The sequence below is a fragment of the Mus musculus genome, chromosome 10 (assembly GCF_000001635.26).
Source record: "Mus musculus strain C57BL/6J chromosome 10, GRCm38.p6 C57BL/6J".
Taxonomy (NCBI): domain Eukaryota; kingdom Metazoa; phylum Chordata; class Mammalia; order Rodentia; family Muridae; genus Mus; species Mus musculus.
In genome coordinates, this window is record NC_000076.6 from 60,194,285 (window position 1) to 60,216,856 (window position 22,572).

Below are 22,572 nucleotides of genomic sequence, written 5' to 3' on the forward strand. Positions count from 1 at the left end.
CACTTCTTTCAATCAGGATGAGAAAAAGAAACACTGAAGTTCTTTGTTTCTGTTAAGTTGGGTTTGTCCATGCCCTGACCTGTTCAGGCTAGACCCTATTTCACATGGAAGCGTCTAGAGATGGCCGGGGGAGGGGCACACCCCTCCCCACTCTACCCCATTATCATGGAGTTCTGACAGGACAGCTTATGCTCAGAGGATGCTGACAGCAAAGTGAAAGGAGAAGAGGAACAGGGCAGGTCTGGCTATTACCGGTCATTATCACGGTACTGAAGCATCCCAGCATCCAGCATTCCGTGCGTGCGGTAAACCGACATCCCAGCACCTCAGCAACCTAGCATCCTGGGGCTCCAGCTTTCTTCTCTAAAATAAACACATTTCCCGAGGCACAGTGCATCATGCCTGTAATTCCAGAACTTGGGAAGTAAAGGCAAGATGACCAGGAGGCCAAGTACGTGCCCCGACACACACACACACACACACACACACACACAGGCACGCACACACACGCGCACATTCACGTGCACACTCACGCACATGCACACACATGTACACATGCACACACACACACATGTACGTGCATACACACGACAAACAAAATGAATGAGCCCATCTACAACTTCTTGTGTGTGTCCAGCTACAGCCAACACAGAAGCAGTCCAAGGCAAACGGTCGCATGTACTTATAAGGAATATGGGCCCAAGCCGTGGTGGACTATGGAGCTGAGAGCTACCCTGATGGAGCTATAGGATAACCCTGGCAAAACCAGCCCAAGGCACCTCTCAGCCTTTCATGCCTGCACACAGACATGGGGAGCACTCTTTATCTACCTCCAGTGGACAGTTACTTGAAATGCAAGTCCCCTGCCAGGCCCCACTAGGCCTAGTACCCTAGTTAGCCTCTGATTAGCTAGCCAGCACCATATGGTGACTGGTGTCCTGGCTGCCTTCAGCCACACAGAGCAGGCAGCCTGGAGAACAATCTGCTCCATTCAAAACTGACCTGGACACTGGCCAGGCAAAGCAATGAAATGTCCCACTAGAGGGAACTGACCCCACCCCCACCCACGGGGCTCAAAAAACGCTGAGGCAGCTACAGAAACGCTGTGACAGTTCACATACCTTTCTGTGGAGCGAGTATTTGGACAACCACATGCCTGCCTGGGATCCTAGGAGTGCTAAGAGAAATGCAGAGATTGGGTTGGAAGTGTAGCTCAGTGGGTAGTGCTTGTCTGACAGGCATGAAGCCCTGGTTCCACCCAGAGCACCCTGTATGACTGGGCATCATAGCACACACCTGCTATTGTAATGCTCAGAAGGAGAAGGCCGGTAAGAGGACGAAAGGCTTAAGACTGTCCTCAGGCTACGCAGTGAATTTGATGCTGTCCTGGGACACCGAAGACTTTATTAAAAAAAAAACAAACTAAGAAAAAAAACCTAACCAAACAAAGGAAACAGTTGCAAGGTGCAGTAGTGACATTTGTAGTATTTGCTACCCAAGAGGCTGAGACAGGAGGATCACGCGTCTATGTACAGAGCATTAGCCTGGAAAGATAAAAGCGATTCTGAAGACAGACGGCGGTGACTGTATTTAATGCCAGGAAACTGGCCATTTGAAGTGGTGGTTACTCGTACTAAAAGATGTATCTATTTTATTTCATTTATGTGTATGAATGTTTTGCTTGCACACTTTGCTTCCATGTGTATGTATGTGCACTGGGTACATGCCTGATAGCTGCGGAGGTAGGAAGAGAGTGTCTGATTCCCTGGACTGGAGTTGCTGTGTGGGTAATAAGACTGAACCCACATCCTCTCAAGAACAGCCGGTGCTTAACTACTGAGCCATCTCTTCTGCGCATGCCCCCCAGGTGCTGAGCTTTAGGTCACACTATTTTGTGTTTTACTATAAACTCCTATGGGCAAAAGGATAAGAAAAACACAGGAGCCCGGGAGGACCCCTGGTCCTTCTCAGATGGTGGCCGTGTCCTCTGGAGTCCCACAGCAGCAAGCACGGCTCCTGGCAAGTGGCTGGGCTCAATAAATCTCTGTGGAATATATGAACGGACTTCCATTCTGTACAGAAAGCCAGCTCTGGCTCCTGGTTTCCATCTGTCCTCCCCAGCACTGTCTGAGGATCGGGCGCCCATAGATGCCTGCCTTGGACCTGGGACTGTAGCTCAGTTGGCATGGTGCCTAGTGTGCATCAAGGCCTGGGTTCTACCCCTGGCATCTCATAAAACCAGATGTGGCCATACACAGCTGCAATTCCAGCACTTGGGAAGTGGAGACAGGAGGACTAGAAACTCAAAGTCATCCGGTCTGGGCTGCATGGGGTGATGGGTCGTCCCCCAAACCCCCAGGTTTTGGTGTTATTTATTTATTTATTTTTGTTTTGTTTTTAAAAGGCTTGATTTATACTCTCCTAAAAAGAGACTATCAACATAAAGCTCAATGGAAGATGCTCAGGTTAGGGCACTGAACCAAAAAGACCCGAGGGCACACAAGTGGCCACAATTACAGGGTTTTTTTTTGTTGTTGTTGTTGCTGTTGTTTTGTTTTACTAAAGAGTCATAGCGAATGTCATCTCAAGTCCCAGCACCTGAGAGTCTGAGGCAGGAAGATTTCTGATCATTTAAGGCCAACTTGGGCTAGCCACGTGGTGAGATGGTATATTAAAGCAAACATGGTGTATCATTGATCCCACAGATAGAGACACAGAGGGAGAGTAGTGGTGCTATGTACGAGTTGAGCTTCTTGCTCTTGGATGCTGTCATCTGGGTGCAGAGAGCTAGTCCACTAAAGGTGACCTGGAAGGCTGAACCCACCTGCTCTCCCGGCCTCAGATGACTCCTTCTGGTGTGCACACAAATGTTTCCCATCCTTTAGTTTGGCACCTTGCCGGGAGACACCATGCTGTGACAGCAGACCAAATCCCAACTGTCCTCTGGCTCCTGAGTGCAAAGTTGCCATGCAAGAGCATACAGCCAGCACACCAGCCCCAAGCCTTCAAACCCATAAGGTCTTCACAGTCAGACGAACCTCGAGGTTAAGAATGCTTCAAGCCCAGATGTTTGCCAAAGTTGAGACAGAACACGGGGGGCGGGGGGAGAGGTTCCCTTTCTCCCGCCCCTTATCATCCTCTGCCTCTTCTCCTCACTTGGCCTATGTGTCCCTGAAGGAGAGAGGCGGTGGAAGGAGACAGTGACACGGAACATCAGGGACGACTGCTGCCAAGTCCGGCCACAGTGCAGCTGGCGAAGATCTTGACACGTCTAATTTTATATTGCTGCTCACATGCCTTTGTATGCTTTTATGAATAGCAGCCAACATTTTTTAAAAAGTCTTGAGGCTTTCCCACGAATGGATATTTGGGTTTGGGGACATCTGTGGGCAAAGCCACTGGGGTAAGTGAACATGATCTGCTCTGGATGTTATGGCAGAGAACAGGGCTTGCAGCTGCTTGAGAAAGCGCAGGAGGGTGAATTGGCGCCTCATTTGTATTAGTCAGGCTGTGGTCCAGCTAGCCCAACAATAGCTACCTACCGAGGAAAACTCCTAGAACCCAGTAGTTGTTCAGTCCACAAGGCTGGATGTCTAGTACACACCAGAATCCTGAAGAAGTGGGCTCTAATGACAGTGAAGACACAGCCTTGTTGGTGAGAATGAGAGCAAGCAGGCAAATTAAAAACAAAACAAACAAACAAACAAACAAACAAAAACCGTCTTTTTTCCATGTCCTTTACATAGGTTCCCGCCAGATAGTATGGCGGATTTTCCCCACCTCAAAAGATCCAGATTAAAGTTGGTCTACCCACTTCAAATGATTTAAGACAAATCTCTCACAGGAGTACCCACTTGCTTGGGTTTTAGTTAATTATTCCAGATGTGGTGAAGTTGACAACCAAGGACGGCCATCACAACTCTCCATGACATTTCTTCACAAGGTCAGCAAAGAACAAGACATCCTGGAATTTGTTCTGGGATGGAAGTTCCAGGGAACACAGCTACAGTGTTCCCCGAGTGCCCGTGTGCCACTCCCCACGGCCCTGCCTTGTTGGCAATGAAATGATAACCATGTGACCAGTTCTGGTCTGTGGGATGTGGGAGAAAGTGATGAACCACTTCAAGGCCTGGTCCTTAAAAAGTTTCCACACATTCCCCAGGGGCTGTGCCGAATGGGCAGCTGCGGTTCTGATGGGCTTAGCTCAAGATGGAAGCATCTGGATTTGTGCGGCTATGGGAGAACCAAATGGGACATGTGAGAAAAAAAACAACTTTTGCCGGACATGGTGGTGCACTCCTTTAATCCCAACACTCGGGAGGCAGAGGCAGGTAAATTTCTGAGTTTGAGGCCAGCCTGGTCTACAAAGTGAGTTCAGGACAGCCAGGGCTACACAGAGAAACTCTGTCTCAAAAAACAAACAAACAAACAAACAAACAAACAAAACCAACTTTTGCTGTGAAAAGGGACTCAGATTTGGGGTCTGATTGTTTCAGCAGCAGAGCCTGTCCCTCTCCTGGGTAACACAAAGGATCGTCTCAGATGGGTGTGGTGACAAACACCTTTCATCTCCGCACTGCAGAGACAGAGGCAGGCAGGTCTCTGTGAGATTTAGGATAACCCGTTCTACAAAGTAAGTTCCAGGACAGCCAGGGCTACACAGAGAAAGCCCATCTTGAAAAAAAAAAAAAAAAAAGAAAAGAAAAAGAAAAATGAAGAATCCTCTCACAATGCTGAGATAATAATCCTTTTTGCAGGATTATTTGGTCAAAACGTCATAATTTACATTAAGGTTGTTGTTGTTTATTCAGTATTTCATACATGTATCCCAGGCTGGCTTAAAACCAGAAATGGAGCTAAGGATGACCTTGAACTTCTGGCCCTCTGGCCTCCATCTCCTAAGTTCTGGGATTCCAGGTATGAGGCACCATACCTGATTTTATCAGTTCATGTGCTTATACTTCATCTAAAAGTTAGAGCCAGAGAGGAAGAGTCTACCTGGGAATGACACACCCCCTCCAACAAGGCCACACCTCCTAACCCTTCCTAAATAGTTTCACCAACTGTAGAGAAGGCATCCAAATAGAAGAGCCTATGAAGGGCCATACTCATTGAAACCCCCACACCGGGTGTTGATTCCAGGGCTCCACGCATGCTAGGCAAGCATTCTACAACTGAGCTACATCCCCAACCCTATTACTTCTTGAGACAGTGTGTTACTGTACAGTTCAGGCTGCTCTTGACTGCCACAGGTTCCAATGTACACAGTCTTTGCTTCTGCTTAAATGCTGGCACCCCTCCAAAGTGCTTACGTTAAAGTTGAATTTACATTAAAGTGCTGGTGTTAGAGGTGACACCTTCAGCAAGTGACTGGAGCGGTAGGTCAAGAGGGTAGAGTCCTCGTGAATAGAATTAGTGTCCTTGTAAATGAGGTGTGAGGGAACTTAGTCATTCCTTCCACCGTGTAAGGACATGGCATGAAGGTTCCATCTTGGGTGTAGAGAACAAGCCATCTATTACACACCGAATGTGCTAGAACGTTGGTTTTAAATTTTCCTACCTCCAGAACCGTGTTTGACAGCTTTCTGTTATTAGTAAATCTCCCAGGCAATGGCACTATGTTAGCTGCTCCAACAGACTAAGATACTCTCTGGCACAGCAATTCCAAGTCTAAGAGTCAGCTTGCAACCACTCTCATATGGGTGACAATAAGGATACATGTGGCCCAGTGGTGGTAGCGGCACATCCCAGCACGCAGGAGACAAAGGCAGAGAGATCGCTGGGTTCAAGGCCAGCCTGGTCTACTGATCTGTGGAGTAAGTTTGAGGACAACCAGAGCTACACAGAGACAGCCTGTCTCAAGGAGGGGGCAGGGAGAGGATGTATATGGTTGGAAGCAGCTGGCGACTGTGAAAATCTCACAGATACCTCACTGCCCTCTCTAATGTCACACTTTGTTGGTCTTGGAACTTTTCACAGTTTTCTTCATTAGAACCTTTCAACCAGAAATGTGCTTATACAATGGCTATATGGGTGATGCACAGGCTTGGGAGACTCATGGAAGGAGGATGGCATAGGCTGTTCTTCCTGTGGACACCGCCCTCCTTTTTCCTGTTCTTCACCTCCATAGGCACAGCTCCGTTATCGGATTTTGAGGTTAATTCTGATTGACAACTGGATGGGATTTCGAGTCACCGCATCAGTACAGGATTTTTAGATTGTGCCAACTGAGGTGGGAAGTCCTACCCTGGGCACTGGTAGAACCATTCCGTGGGGATCCTGACTAAATAACAAGGAGAAAGCACCCAGGCATGGTGGCTCACAGCTTCAACCCCAGATACTCAGGAGGAGGCAGAGACTGAAGGAGCTCTGTGAATTTGAAGCTAGCCTGGTCTACATAATGACTTCTGAGAGAGCTGGGGCTACATAGTAAGACCTAGTCTTAATTAAAAGGGGGGAAGGGGAGACAAGGAGGGAGGAGGAGAGGGAGGGGAGGAAGAGAGGAGGGAGGGAGGGAGGGAGAGAGAGAGAGAGAGAGAGAGAGAGAGAGAGAGAGAGAGAGAGAGAGAGAGTTAAGTACATTCTCTGCTTTCTGCTTCTTGACTGCAGGTACAATGTGACCGACCATCTCCTGCTCCTGCTGCCGCAGCGCCTTCCCTGCTAGGACAGACTGTCGCTGGAGTTGTAAGTACTGACAACCTCCCGCTTCCTTAGGTTGCTTCTGTCAGATATTTTGTCTCTGCACTGAGTGAGACAAGCAGGAAAAAAAAAAAAGTGGTGACCCTGAATTCCAGCAAAGGGTGCACAAGGTTGCCCATGCAGAGCAGCCTGTGTCCAGCTGGTTGTTATTGCTGGTCTAGACAAACGTCAGCCAAGGTCTGTCTGTCCTGTGGCACCACTGGCTTGCATTCTTCCGTGTAGTTTTCTCAGCTGGGCGGCAATTTACTGCAGGACAGGGATGCTAGCTGACTCACGCTGGCTATTCTTAACCAGTCCAAACAATCCTTATATAACCGTGGCAGTCTCTATTTCTGGTCGGCTTGATATCATTATTTCTACCATTATTTGGTTCAGATACAGCTAAACATACACATGGCCCCAGCTAGACAGTTTAAATCTTCTCAGTTAGGAGGACAAGTTAATTTCAACTCCTCTCTGAGGCTGACTGGTTGGGAAAGGTTTCCTGCAGTGCTGAATTTGGAACGGGTACATCGCACGGGGATGAAGGAAATTGCAATTGATTGGTGATGTCTGCACAGGTAGAGGAGAAGCATCACGTACAAATGCACAGAGCCTGCTCTGGAGTTCTGGGTTTCAACCCTAACAGCATCTTGGAAGCTTAAAGGAACTCCTGATGGCCAAGTTCCACCTCCTGAGATTCCGACTATTTAGGGGCATCAGAATGATACTTGGACATCAGGACTGCCAACGTGCCATTAGATGCTATCTAGGTGCATCAAACCCCACTAGCACAGGATATCCAGGAGATGACAAAAGCTGCCGGCTCCTGCCTGCTACACACCAGCTTACTAGCAAGGCCACACTAATCTTTCCCTTTTGATTCAGGGTCTTACTATTAAGTCCAGAGCTGAACTCCCAGAAGTCTTTCTGCCACAGCTTCTCCCACGCTGGGATTATAAGCAAGCACCATGATGTCTCCAGTTCACCAAATACGGAAGCTAGAAAGAATAGGTGTGTGTTCCCTGTGTTACCTAGGACCAAGTGTTTGGGAAACTCCTAATACTGTAGGTGTAGTATTCATTCAGAACCAACTCCGGAGCTCCACATGAGCAGAGCTGACAGTGCTTGCTTAGCACTCAAAATACCTGAGTTTGGTGTGTAGCTCTGAGTGCCTTGTGCAGCTAAGTCTCCTTCTGTCTCCCTTTTATAAGGACCCTTGCGATTCTAACTGGGGTCACGCAGCTAATTCAGGGCACTCTGTCACCCCTAATTCCTTAAAGACATCAATAAAACTTTTCCTACCATGTAAGATAACACATCCACAGAGGACATAAATCTGTGAGGTTGAGGATTTCATATTTTGTCTTCTACAAACACACGGCTCTTTAAGTGGGGTACCATGGTGACTCGGTTAATGTTATGTCAGTCAGGAGGCCCAGGGATGTTTAATCCAAACTGAGAATAAGGATCCCAGTTGAAGAGGCAGGCAGATTTCTGAGTTCGAGGCCAGCCTGGTCTACAGAGTGAGTGCCAGGACGGCCAGGGCTACACAGAGAAACCCTGTCTCCGGTGGAGTGGGGGTGGGAATCTCAGCTGATAACACCTAAAACTATCAGTGCTCTGAAGGTCCACTGTGAAGAAGTGTTGGCATTAACTCTCTGGAGCCTGTGGGGCTACCAAAGCAGGCTAATTGTAAAAGCACTAAATCCAAGGGGTAGCTATTATCCTACACCTATTTAGCAGCAACCTTCGGGGCCCAGGGGTCTGTTCAATGGATACTTGTTGGGGTGAGTGAACTGAACCATTCCTGGAACCCCCGAAAGGGGTCCCTGGGATGGAAAGGGAGGGGTGTGTGTGTCAGAGACCGAGAATAAAGAAGAAAGTGGTCTTGTGGGCAGACAGAGACTAAAGCCTCTGCATTAACCTCACACCCAGCATTGACTGCCTGGGGTGGGGGCAGGGCCGTCATCCTTTCTTCTCTCCAAAGTCCAATAGGAGTGAGGGGACCCGAGCTAGCCATCAAGGGGCCATTGTTACTGGAACAGAGGAGGCTCTGTGCCCACTTAACACACTGCTCTTAGCTGAGGAGCGCCCAGCTGAGCTGGCTGCTAGCTTAGGGAACAAGGCTGGTGAGGGGCTCAAGGGAGCCAAGACTACCCAGGATGACCAGTGTGCAGACCGAGAGTCCCACAAGCCTATCTAGGAAGCAGGCTAGCTGTAGTGCCAGGGAAGCTCTCTAGGTAAAGCTGGAAAGCCAGGGATGGCCAGAGAACTCCAGCAGGACCCCACTAGAACCAGAGGGAGCTCCACCTACTGGGTAGTCACGGCTGACCTACCATTCCCCCCTAGGAAAACAGAAACTTGAAATCACCAAGTAAATGGTGCCTTTCATAGCCTCCAGAAGAAGTGTTTTCACAAGGCTGGGAAGGTTTTGTGAACTGTGGAACCAGGATCCAAGAGGCAGGTTGTTCAACCACGGCTGAGCACAAGTGTCTCTTTGCTTAGCGCTTTCAACGTGCCACCCTCTGTTTAAACTGTATAAGCTAGACTTTAGGAGGAAAGCGTTCCAGATGCTCAAAGATAACCTGACACGGCCACCAGGGACCTCCTTGAAAATCTGAGATCATCTTTTCCTCTTGTGCTTGCTAACAACCATCACCCACTCTTAGCTATTCCATAAAGCAGACCGAAGGGAGCAGGCTGGCTCAAAATAGTCCACGAGAAAGCTGGATGTGCCATGCGATCGCAAGCCCAAGCTGGAACCCAGCCTAGGCTATATACATTTAGTGAGGTCCAAGCCAGCCTGTGCTGCCTAACAAAACTATCTCAAAGGGTTGCCTGGCTGGAGCAGCAGCGGCACCTCTAAAAGATGTGGAGTGCAAATATTTGGGCCAGATCAGGGTCACCAGCAGAGCTCTGGAGGCCGAACCTGGCAGGCTGCTCCGTCCAAGGTGGGTCTGATTTACACTACTAGTCAAGATCTTATCTCGAGCCATCTCCTGCTGTGTTTCAAACTGAAGGTCGCACAGTCTGTTGGCTAAGCCAGGTAAGGTTTTTTTTTTTTTTTTTTTTTTTTAGGTTTTTTGAGACAGGGTTTCTCTGTGTAGCCCTGGCTGTCCTGGAACTCACTCTGTAGACCAGGCTGGCCTCGAACTCAGAAATCTGCCTGCCTCTGCCTCCCAAGTGCTAGGATTAAAGGCGTGTGCCACCACACCCGGCTGCCAGGTAAGGTTTTGACCTTCCTTCTCTTTCTCCATAAACCAGTGCTACATAAAACAGAAAATACCAGAGTGTCTCATACTTCCTAAGACTTACAGAGGCGGATGCTTGAAGCCAACCATTGGACTGAGCGCGAGGTCCCTAATGGAGGAGTTAGAGAAAGGACTGAAGGAGCTGCAGGAGCTTACAGCCCCATAGGAGGAACAACAATATCAACCAACCAGACCCCCTACCCCCAGAGCTCCCAGGGACTAAGCCACCAACCAAGGACATGGCTCCAGCTACATACGTAGCAGAGTATGTTCTTGGTCCTATGAAGGCTCCATAGATGCCCCAGTGTAGGGGAATCGAGGGCAGGGAAGCAGGAGTGGGTGGGTGGGTGGAGGAACACCCGCATAGAAGCAGGGGAAGGAGGGATGGGATAGGGGATTTCTGGGAGTGGGGAAACGGGGAAAGGGGATAACATTTGAAATGTAAATAAAGAAAATATACAATATAAAATTATTTTTTAAAAAAGATTCCTAAGTCTTCTGATTCAGTTATGTGAATCTGTGCTGAGGTTTCAGCTCAAGAGCCTTGAAAGCCAGAGTTTTAGTTCTGAATGTGCTCACTGGGACTGGATCTGCCTTTGTGGTTTGCCTGAATGGGGGGTTTTTAAGATGGCATGAGAGTTCCTCTAGTCCCACACAACACAGATATGTCCCTTCAGTCCCATACAACATAGTCATGTGGGCGGGACACAAACAAGGACTACTTTCAGGACAGACATCTCTGTGCAATGTTGTCCCAAAGTTAAATAAAACTGTGCACTTAGCATCAGCCTGGTCTTGTGCCACAGATCTTTAATCCTAGCAATCTGAAGGCTGAGGCAAGAAAGCCGAGAGTTCAAGACTAGCCTGGGCTACAGAGTGAGCCCCTCTCCAGTAAGATGAGTTTGAAACCCCCATGGTGGAAGGATAGAACCATCAGGTTGTCCCTGACCTTCACACACGCACCTGTGCATCTTAGCGAATGACTGTTATCTGCTCCTCGAATAAAATACATAAATACATGTAGAAAAAGAGACAAGGTTAAACAAATTTGGTTTTAAAAATATCACACTTCTCCACATGCACTTAAAACCATTGTGTCCTCCCCCACCTGTCCCTGTGCAACTTGCCAGGGCTGGACCAAATAGTTAATCAGCCACATGCAGTGGAGGGACTAGGGAAGATGCGATACACTGGTTCCTATCTGTTGCTCTTAAACTGTACACACTAGACATCTGCCTTTCCAATAAAGAGAATAAAATAACCACTCTAAAACACTTGTAGAGGCTAGAGATATGGCTCAGTGGCTGCTCTTCCAGAGGTCCTGAGTTCAATTCCCAGCACCCACATGGAGGCTCACAACCATCTGTAATGGGGTCCCATGCCCTTTATTATACTGTGTGCAGACATAACATGCATAAAACACTTGTATAGAGCTGCAGACAAGGGGAAGTGGTCCAAAGGAGAACAGGCAGCCATTAACCCAGGGTGGGTGCAAAAGGCAGTCAGTAACAGAGGGTGGGTGCAACCACCCTGCATCTGACTCTACAACTATAGTCAATCCCCCAGGGACTAGCATGAAGCCCCTCCCCTCCAGTGTGTCACTTCAAACCTTTTGTGCTGCCTGATTGTCACAGCAGCTGGACCCTCCCATCACCACTTCCTTCACTGTCTTGACAAGAAACATTGGTTCAGAGAATTAATCTACCCAAAGACGCAGAGCTGGAGAGTCAAGGCCAGACTGCGCAGGGCAAGGTCCCCTGGCTTTAGCTGGACATTCCTTCCCGGCACGTTTATCTTCACGTCCTCTGTGCTATCCATTTCCACTCATAGAGGTGACATGGGCTGTTGCCACACAGACTGAACACATACGTAAATAAGGACACAGGGACGGACATAAAGTAGGAAGTAGGGAGGGGAAATTTGTTGAGTACGTTGATGAACTTCACCTTGTCACTGCCAGCAAGGTCAGACATGGGGGAGGGACACAGTCTGGGAAGGGCAGCAGCCCCGACACAAGCCACTATGGGGAAGTGTGCTTCCCGACCCCAGACTGCCCCTAAGCTTGAAGGATCTCACCCCAGACCTTCTTCCTAAGTTTCAGACACATGCAAAGGGGGGCAAAACGCTGGCCAAGACCCTAGGGACTGACTTGGCCGGCCTTTTCTGGGTTCCTAAAACAGTACTCGCTCAAGGAGAGTGCAGCCACCCAGGCACTATGGGGATGAGGTCATCCATTACAGAAGAGACTGAGCTGAGCACCAGGTCACTCTCCTGGAAGCCTGGTCATCTAGCTTAGGACACCTTGGCCGAGCCTGAAGTGTTCTGAGGTCCTGGTCTGGGGACTCCTTCCTCTTTTGTCCATTGGGATGGCAATGTCCACCTCAACCTGGCCTTTCTCACACGTATATACTGTCTGCTTTTCCCCAGCACTTTCTTTGCATGCAACCCTGGTAAGGAAGGGCTTCCAGACTTTTTACTAACAGATTTTCATGCTAATTTGTATGGTTCTCTTTCCCCTGGTACTGCTGGGCTCCTGTGTTTAAGCACACCCTTCTCTGGGGCAAGATGAAAGGCTCTCCTTTCCCTTGTGGGGATGAGTCTCCATTTTCCTGTAGCATTTTTATTTTTATTTTATTTGCATGCGTGCATGCATGCGTATGTGGTGTGTGTGTGTGTGTGTGTGTGTGTGTGTGTGTGTGTGTGTGTTAAGTCAGAGGAAAACTTTTAGAAGTTGGTCTTCTCCACCAACGGTGAGTTCCAAGGATCAAACTCAGGCTGATACCATAAGGACTTTCTCCCTCAGAGCCATTAAAAGGCCTCCAGGAGCAGTCCTTAGCCTTAGGGCCCCTCCACAGAGCTCTAGGACAGATCTCTTCTCCACCCAGGTGCTGTGCGAGCCTGGCCCTGTCTCTGCTTCTCTTCAGAAGGGCATGGGCATAAACATTCTCCACAAAGGACCTAACTTCGATTACCCAAAACACAATACAGGGCAATGCTCACCTAGAAGTCTGAAGGCCTGAAGCTCTTTGTGGTGTCCCAGCCTCTTCAGTGGCCAGGTCACTATACCCTTGAGTCAGTTCTGCGCTATTGGCACAGCTCCAGTGACCTTTCGTCAGGGATTTCTGAGAAGTGTCCCCCTCCCGAACCACAGCAAGAAACCTGGACTGGCAGGGGCCTTTCCAGGCTCAAACTGTCCCCGGCCCTTAGTCCCTGTGGGGTTAGCGGTGATAAAACCACCCAGGCCTGAGTCTCCCCTGCTCTCAGCACTGCTCAGTCACCACACTGGAATTTCTGGAGAGCTGTTCCTTTCTTTGTAGAGAAGGCTGGCTGGCTTTTGCTAGGTGGCAGGGGAGGCTTCCATTGTCCCCTAACCTTCCTTGCCAGTGTAGGATTTTACTACTTCTCTGCAAATGTCAAGGCCTGTTTAAATGGCTTTTTAAAGAGCTGGACTGCCGGGCGTGGTGGCACACACCTTTAATCCCAGCACTTGGGAGGCAGAGGCAGGCGGATTTCTGAGTTCGAGGCCAGCCTGGTCTACAGAGTGAGTTCCAGGACAGCCAGGACTACACAGAGAAACCCTGTCTCGCAAAAACAAACAAACAAACAAACAAAAAAAAAACCAAAAAAAAAAAAAAAAAAAAAAAGAGCTGGACCTGGTGGTACAAAGCCTGTGTGTAATCTTAGCAGTCTAGTGGAGGCAGGAGGATTAAGAGTCCAAGGTTTTCCTTGTCTTCACAGTACCTGGGACTAACCTGGGCTCTGTGAGACTCATTAAAAATAGAGGCTTGCTAAACAAGAGGGTTTGACATGCCAGACCCTTTGGAGATAGGCAAGAACGGGTTCTTTTTTTTTTTTTTTTTTTTTCTTGTTTTCCTCTCAAATCTTAGGACAAGTACAGGTTGTCCCTTGTACAATGTTTACAAGGTGATATGGTGAATTCTCCTTCCTATGCCTGACTCGAGCATTCGGGGACTGTCTACATAGGCAACCAGTAATGTCAACATTGGGTTTGTTGTTGTTGTTATTATTGTTTTTTGTTTGTTTGTTTTTCAAAACAGAGTTTCTCTGGGTGGCTCTGGCTGTCTTGGATCTCCCTCTGTAGATCAGGCTGGCCTCAAACTCACAGAGATCCCTCTGCCTCTGCCTCCCGAGTGCTGGGATTAAAGGTGGGAGTCACCACCACCTTGCCTTTCTTTGTTGTTGTTTTTTTAATTCTCCAATTTTATTTTATTTTTTGGTAGTATTGGAATCAAACTTAGGGTCTTACACAGGCCTTGCAGAGCCAATTCCCCAGTCCCCTCCACTTTGAAGGCAACTTAAATGGAATGCCATTGGGGCTTCCTGTTTTATTAGGTAAACTGAGGCACAACCTGAAAAATAGTTGGGACTAGAGCTAGCATGGGGGTGCTGCAGAGTCCCACTCTGTCACCCCCATTGCTGTCTATGATCACTGCGAAGTGGCTGCCCACAGTGGAGCCCTTGCAAGTCAAGGGTCAGGGCTCTTGCAGCCCAGTACTCTGAGCTTCTAAGCCCTCCCAGTTCTATGGCCCATGCCCACTGTCAGAACTGCCTTCTTCCTTTTTAGAAGAACATCTCTGCCTCCGCCCCTATTCATGAGGTCCTGCTTCATTCTTTGCTCCTGGACACAAGCATCTGGGGATTCCAATAAGGTGCCCTCTGGACTCACACCTACATCAATGGCTACAGAATAAGGTTTAAGGAGATAGGATCAAAAGGTCCTTGAGCCCTTTGGGAGAGGGCCATGCTGGTCCCTGCCTCGAGGAAGGAAGACCCTCTGTCCTTTCACATACAGAACAGGAACTCGAGTCTCCTCCTCCTCCTCCTCCTCCTCCCCCTCCCCCTCCCCCTCCCCCTCCCCCTCCCCCTCCCCCTCCTCTTCCTTCTCCTCTTCCTCCTAGCTGAGGGAGCTCAAACAGTCAGAAGTGCCTGCCAGCCTCCTTGTTCTTAACTGGGAAACCAGGCTAACGGGGTGAGGTCTCTCTCTCTCTCTCTCTCTCTCTCTCTCTCTCTCTCTCTCTCTCCCTCTCTCTCCCTCTCTCTCTCTCTCTTAGTGTGATGAAGGTGCCACTCTGTGTGGAGCTGGCACAGACCCCTCCCCCCAGCTTCAGGCCGAGGGACAGCAGGAGCAGAGTTTTGAGTCAGAGCTGCAGCTGCTGCAGCCTGGCATCCTGCACCCACAGCCTGGGCCGAGGAAGCTGGCAGCCCGCCCCAACCTGACTCATATTCTTTTTCCAGGTCTGACCCACCAAATCCTGGGCAGACACCCCTCTGACGCATGGAGAATGTGCCTTCCTAAGAGGGAAATAAGCTAAGGGTTTAAAAATAAAAACCAAAACCTGTTGCTCAACTCCCATACCCAGGGTTCCTATGGCCAGGGCAGCCACTGTTCTGTGCCACGTCCCACATCGGTCCACATGCTCTAGGAAAGTGAATAGCGACCCAGCCAGACATGGAAGCTCCCCTGGTACTTTCATTCTGCACTGCCAATGTGGTGAGTCTGGGTCAAGTGCAGTCCACTTGCTGCAGTGGCCGAGAGCACATGTGGCGTTAGATAATGAGTTTGAATTCTGGGCTGTGTGGCTACACACAAGGCCCCTGATCCCTCTGAGCCTTGTTGCTGGCATCTGAAAAATGCCATTTAAATGAGATACATAAGCAGTTGACCAAAGATGCTTAAACAAAGATCTCTCAGGTGCACTCGGCTGCATCCTTGAAAATGATAGGAGGGCCTGTTTATCAGCTTCACTCTCCCATCTAGGATTATTGTTGGGCACGGAGCCTAGCCAGCTTCACTTTCTACACACTGACTCCTGGGCTTCGACATGAAGCTCAGTGGGTAGGATACTTACCTAGCATGCACAAGGCCCTGGATTTAATACTCAGTATGTCACAAAACCCTTGTAACCCCAGCATCTGGGAAATGGAATAAGATACTCGTGGCTATATAGTGTTTGAGGCCAGCCTGAACTACATGAGACCTGTCTCCAAAAACAAACAAGCAAACCCTGACTCCAAGAGGAGCCCAGGCACCTCTCCCAAAGGAAGAGACTCTGAAAACTCAACATGGAAGTTGGGCACCATGATGTTGCCCTGAAATCTTCATAGCACAGTAGGAGAGGCGGGAAGTTGGGAGACAAAGGCTGGGAAGGGGTATTCAAGGGAGCTTCTGGCCCTGCTACCGGGGTGGGAGGGTGGGGGGGGGATGGGGGGAGAAGAGCAACTATGGGATTGTGGGCATTGAAGGTCTCCAGGAGCCCAGGAAGGGCAGGCAGGCAGGCAGGCAGGCAGGCAGCAGACAGAGAGATGATATGATGTCAGGTTTCCCCCAGTGACTCAATGGCTTGTCCTAGGCTATGAATAGTGAGCTTTATACTGTGGCCTCCAGGCCATCCTCCCTTCTGAGTTGTCCTGGCATCTCTCCCTTGTCACCTCTCATTCTCCCTGCTATGGAAATTCACAACTACAGTCTCTATGTCCTGGCCCTGGGCACAGCCTCAGCCAGCCTCAGCCGGCCTCAGTCAACCTCTACTATGTGGAGAGACTTAAGCACAGACAAACCCAGGGAGCCGGGGCTGTCTCTGAATGCTCATGGCTGGGTAGCCTCAGGGAGCAGTTTGTTCATCTGAGAAATAGGGACCCTGCTAGAAACCTTGATAGGTTAATGGGGGTGGGGTGGGGGGTTGGGAGGATTAGTGAGGGCATCAAGCACGTAGCATGCAACAAAGTATGTCATGCCAAGTATGGTAGCTAAGGTACAAACTCAGTTTACTTCAAACTGCTTTCAAAAATTCATGAAAGCCGGGCACAGTGGCACATATCTGTAATCCTAGCACTTGGGAGGCAGAGGCAGGAGGACTGCCATATGTTCAAGGCCAGGTTGGTCTAGCCTAGCCAGAGTAAGATTCTGCTTCAAAACACCAAAAACTGCACACATACATGCATGCATACATACACACATACATGCATACATACACACATGCATGCATGCATGCATACATACACACATACATGCATACATACACGCATGCATGCATGCATACATACATGCATACATATATACATACATGCATACATACAATCTCCAGTTCCCAACAGCAACACACACACACACACACACACATACACACAAACACACACACACACACACACACACACACACACACTCCTGTATATAAAGCAGCTCACCTTGCTTGATGCTGTGTGCTAAGTGCAGCACTAAGCATTTCTATAAAGCCACTCTAGAGCTGGTTAGAGTCAGCTCAGGTGTCTCTTTTTAAAAGTGCTGGTCTTTCAAACAGCTCTTTCGTATTACATATTTTCCACTTCAGTGCACTTGGTGTGACGGGTTACTGGCTATTACTGAATTAACTCTATGGTAATGACTGTCAAAAGTGGCTTCTTCCAACCTGTTCACTGCTGAATGACTATTCACTTTGCAATCTCCGTTCTGTTGGATTCTTTCCAGACACTACTGTACGTGAATGGTTATTCCACTGCAAAGTGCTATTTATGAAAAACAGACAGACAACTAAAAGGACTCAAGATATTGTGTGTGCGTATGAGAGCCACCCAGCCAGGCTTCCAGGAGGGAGCGACACAGATGCCAACGTGAAGGAGGGATGGAGGGGGTGTCCTGTGCAGCTAAAGAGGCTGTGGAGTGCAGGCTGTGTGCCCAGGAAATGAGGGGGGCTTGGATCCAGAGAGGAGATTGGATGTGGGCTGAAGCAACCATGTTCCATGGCTCACAGGTCGTGGAAGCCACCCAGGGCTCTGCTCTGCTGAAATGACCATGGGGAGACTGAGGCTTTGGCTTCTCCTCTCCTCCTGGCTCTGGAAGCCACTGGTATAGATACTAGGCCTGCTATATAGATTGTGGCATGGTCTGAGATGCCAGCTGGGGTCAGCTAGTGGATGCCAGGTCAGACTCAGAGAGTCAGAACCATATTTCCTCTTGGGGTGTCCTCAGTGACAGGTGACACCAACCTCCTGGATTCAGCCCCTCCCTCAGTTTGGTCCTCAGGCACCTCCTGGCTCCCATGAGACAGACTCCTTCCTCTGAGTACAGCCGTATGAAGACAAATACACACCGGTGACTGTTTGGTGTCAGACCTCAGGACAAGGGACTGAGGAGCATATTTCACACATCAAAGCAGACCAGGGCTCCAGGTTCTCCCACCATCCCTCAGTCCCTATCTGGCACATCCTGTCCCAAACCCTGAAGTTTCCAGCCCAGGGGCTGATCTGTCTTTCTGCTAGAGGCTCTTCCCTATATAATCCGGACATTTTGGACACACACACCCCTTCATCTCCTTCTGTGTGTGTGTGTGAGCTCTTTCTTTCTCTCCTCTCCCCACCTTCTCTCACCATGGTGACTTCTCTGGCTTTCCCTGGTCCTTGGGGCCAGTGAACTCACCCGAGGGCTGCTTCTCAATATACCTGCCTTTAATGTATTCTAGTCTGACTTGAGTTGGCTCCGTTCAGTGGTGGAGAAATAGCCTATTGGTGACATCATGGCAAGGCAAAGATCTGCCAGCCATGGATGTGGTTTGGTTCAGCCTAAAAGTGGTGGCGGTTCCAGTGACCAGATCAGGAGCTTCCGGGGAAGCCAGTAAAGGCATGTGGGAAGAATCAGGGGTGGTGCTGACATAACAACTGTTGCAGTCTCTGGTTCCTGTGGGCCCTGCCCTCAGACATCAATGCAAGGCGCTAAAGGACTTAGCTTTGCCAATAGGCCAGGGGAGCTCTGTTCACTCTCAGAGGAAAGGACCTCCCGCTTGAGACACTTGGCTTCTAGCTTTCTCCCTCGGAGTTCCTTCAGACTTGGGCATCTGCCCTTAGCACTCAGACTCTGGCTGTCTCCAGAGAGGAGCTGCAGACCACAGCCAGCCCAGCCGGCCTGTGACTGTGTGCTTTGAGCTGTGAAATTCTTTGTTGAAAATTAGAGCAGTTGCAGCTGGGGGGTCAGGGTGGGAGGGGATGCAGGGGGAGTGGTGGTGAGGGAGCATTTATTTGCAAAATGTTTCCTCGGCAAACGCTGCTTTGGCTCGGGCACACTAACACTTACCAGGATCTTGCAGATGGTGAGACAGCTGGAGAGGAAGGGAGACAGGGAGTGGGGAGAAAGTGGATGGGTGGGGCCAGCTGACAGGTAGAAGGGAGCTGGCACAGGCACCTAAAAGTGCCCTGCGTGGACTCTAGATGCATACCAAAAGCATAGCAGCCCACAGAGGCACTGGTGCCGTCTAGGGTCGAGAGCCCTCTCTGTCTCTCTCTGCCCCGCCACCCCCCCTCGTGTGTGTGTGTGTGTGTGTGTGTGTGTGTGTGTGTGTGTCTTTCTGTCTGTCTGTCTGTGTGTGTCTGTCTCTATCTCTGTCCCCAGGGTCTCATATACCCCAAGCTGGCTTCGAACTCTCTTTGTAGTCAAGGATGACCTTGAACTCCGGAGCCTCCTGCCTTTTCCTCCAGAGTGCTGGGATTACAGGCATGGGCCACCACACCCAACAGTGAGCCCAGAACTATGCTCAGGAGTCCAATATGTTCCAATAGGAACAGAGTCTGCAGCCCCACCTGCATCTGGCCTCTTGGGGTTCCCTTGCTAAGCAGAGAACTCTATGTAGCCCTGCTTTAAAACTGCTGCTGAAGGAATTCCACTAACTCCTGCATTGTTTGAGCTGCCAGTGGGAAGATGTGAGAGTCTTCCTAATAAAGTTGAGGGTCTAGCACAAGGATGTGTTCCTGTATTGGAGAATCAAGGCTCACCCAGTATAGCATATTGATCCAGCATCCTCATATGTGTATCCCTGAGATTCTTTACATCCTCAGCTCTATAAACAGCTGGCACAGAGGTGTGCCGGAAAGATGCCAGGAATACCACAGACCTAGCATACACTGTGTCCAATCCTAGCCTCCATATACATTGTAACTCACAACAGCTGGTCACACTAGGGTCCCCAGTCCCTTCTTAGAGACCAAGGAAGGAGGGCTCAGAAAGGCTAAGTACCTAGCCCAAGGTGTTCTTAAATATCACATAGTTTGCCTTTTCAACGAATGTAGCCTTGAGGTTGTGGGTCTGGGTTTGTAGCTGATTGTACCTAGCAATGATTTTGGAGTGTATCTACCTGTCTCATGCTTATTTAATATTCTGTCCATGGGTGGATACCTGTGTGTGTGTGTGTGTGTGTGTGTGTGTGTGTGTGTGTGTGTGTGTGTGCATATGTATGTGTACATTTTTGTGAAATAGTTTATCTGTGGTTGTGTGGCTGCTAGCCCTTCCTCCCCTACAAGGCTACAGGATGGGCCTGGGGAGGGAGCTCAGTGGTAGAGAGTTTGCCTAGTGAGTGTGTAAGGCCCTGAGTTTCACCCCTAACACCAGAGGAAAAAAAGTCTGCAATCATGGAGAGGGTCACCCTGTGACTCCCTTCTCCAGCAGCCTGGTGGCAGCAGTACTGATCACTCTCATGCAATGTCCCTCTCCCAGGCTCCCGAAGTGTCCCATTTACAGAGTCAGCTTGCACAGCCGCACGTGAGAGGGATCTGGGACTCTGCTTGGCCCTGATGTTGCAGATTCTGAGCACTGGCAACACACCCTCATCTAGAGACCACATCCCTTCTTACTGAGCATGAATGAGCTTTCAGTTCATCAGGAATAAGTTGCAGTTGCCACCGGAGGGTCAGCTAGCTATCTCAAAGACACGGAAGGTCCACTAGTGCTTGCACTCTGAGAAGCCACGGGTGACCTCACACCAGTAGCCCTCCCTGAGAGGACCCAACCCTGAGACAGTTTTGTCAATCCAGAACATATACAAAGATAAAGAGTACAGGGTCTCTAGTGGTCTTTTCACAAGTGGGCCCCCACCTTGAAGAGATGAAAATTAACATTGATCCACCCTCCCTGAAGCAGTGTGTATAAGATGCCCCAAAGCTGGTGAAAAGCCCCGCTGTTCTCCACCCTCTGGGTCAAAGTACCGGCCTTTGTCCCATACCAAGAACTTACCCAGAGAGTCGAGCCACAGCCCCAGGCTGACCTTTCTCCTCCAAGTAGTGCCTGATCCCAGCCACCAACATCTAGTCCAGCAGCACAGGACTGGCTGGACCAGCATGTGCTCCCTGCCTTTTGAGGCTCCTAATGTCAAGGAGGGAGGGCGGGCCAAGGAGGGACAGGCATAACCCTTCAACAGCCCAGGCTGGCCCCAGAAGTGGCTGTTTACTTGCCACCAGGAGCGGCCGAGTGGGAAATTGGTTTGTTGGTTTTCCACACTTCCTCCAGACTTCCCACAGAGTCCTCAGGACCCTGGTGATGAATGGCCCAGAGTTTAGAGAAACCCTCAGTGCTCCGGCACACAGCCATCTTTGTGAGGGGGTGGCAGCGCTCAGGAGAAGCCAGGCAGATGCTGGAGACTGATGGAGAGGTTCCAGTCGCCAGTTCCTCCCTCCACGCTGGCTGGGGACCAGGAGCAGGCAGCTAAGAGTTGGGACAATGGAGACAGAGGTGCCTGAGCCTGCAGTAGAGGCCAACACCCTGTTCCCCACCACCCACACCCAGTTGTGGAATTCACGGATTTGGAGCGGGGAAGGGCAGCCTCTTATCCGCTCTTTAGGTTTTAGAAAAGAAAAGGGTGATAAAAATCCCATTTAAATGCTGTTCCCAAGACTTCTTGAGGTCTGGGTCTCTGAGCCATCTTCAGCGCTAAGATGCCCTCAGGGCACCTTCCCAGTGATGGCACACAGTCCTTCCAAGGCTCACTTTCATTTGACAACCTTCCTAACTCCCACCTTCCTTGGGTGCCAGGCACCAGGATGGGGCTGGAGGTACAAAGATGACAGACTAAAGTGCTCTGTGAGGTGGTCCCCACCCCCACCTCCTTTTTATCCAGCATGTACACTCTGCCAATGAGGGGAAGAAGGCTCCTGGCGCCCTGCAGCTAGGACTTCAAGACACTAGGACCTCACCCAGTGAGATTCTGTTAGATGGGGGTGGGTGTGTCTGTTGAGCTGTGATCACCCAAGGCCTCTCGTGTTCTTTTAAGGAAACCTATTTTTCTCATGTGATGGATACCATATCAGAGGCCTGCTCCTCCAGGGGTGACTCTAATCCTCAGAGGTTGGAGGATCAGGACACCAGGTATTCTAAACCCCCAGATGCCCAGGTTTGGCATCAAGCAGGGGATACTGAAGCAATGTGGCTACAGTCCCCGCAGGGGCTCGTGAGCTTAGGCATCTGCTCTTGGTCGTCATCTTCTCTTGTGTCCCATGGGGTCAGACAGCTTATGCTCTGTGGACCATGTGTACAGAGGCGCAGCTGAGGACAAAGTGAGCCGTTTTTATCATCTCCTGGAGTTGCCTGGCTCTGCCCCACCTGTCCTTTCTGATGATCCAAAGAGTCCAACTCTTGGTTTGGTAAGAAAGACAGCTATGGCCAGTGAGGAATAACTTCCTCAGACAGCAGTGTATGTTATCAAGGTCAGAACAGGGAAGGAGCATAGGAGGGGTAGATGACACACAGCTTGGCCATGGGACAGTCAAAAGGGACAGTTTTCTCCATTCACAGCTGAGTAGGGCATTGTCTCTCATGAAGTTTCTGAACCATGGTCCTGCGCTCACACTCAAACCCCCAGCTTCC

The 22,572-nt window shown here is 49.8% G+C and overlaps 1 protein-coding gene across 5 annotated transcripts in view; it reads right to left on the reverse strand.

The window, feature by feature from the left end:
- The window catches only part of Chst3 (carbohydrate sulfotransferase 3), a 40,588-nt gene that overhangs the window by 12,758 nt on the left and 5,258 nt on the right, over positions 1–22,572 (reverse strand). Inside the window, exon 1 of one of the 5 annotated variants that reach the window (XM_011243510.3) lies at positions 20,947–21,903. The exons of 3 other annotated variants lie outside the window; for them this stretch is intronic. The gene's annotated coding sequence lies outside the window, so the exon portion shown is untranslated. Of the gene's footprint in view, positions 1–252; positions 5,815–20,946; positions 21,904–22,572 lie in introns of those variants that run through there. One more of the 5 variants, XM_011243513.3, reaches the window with a different exon arrangement.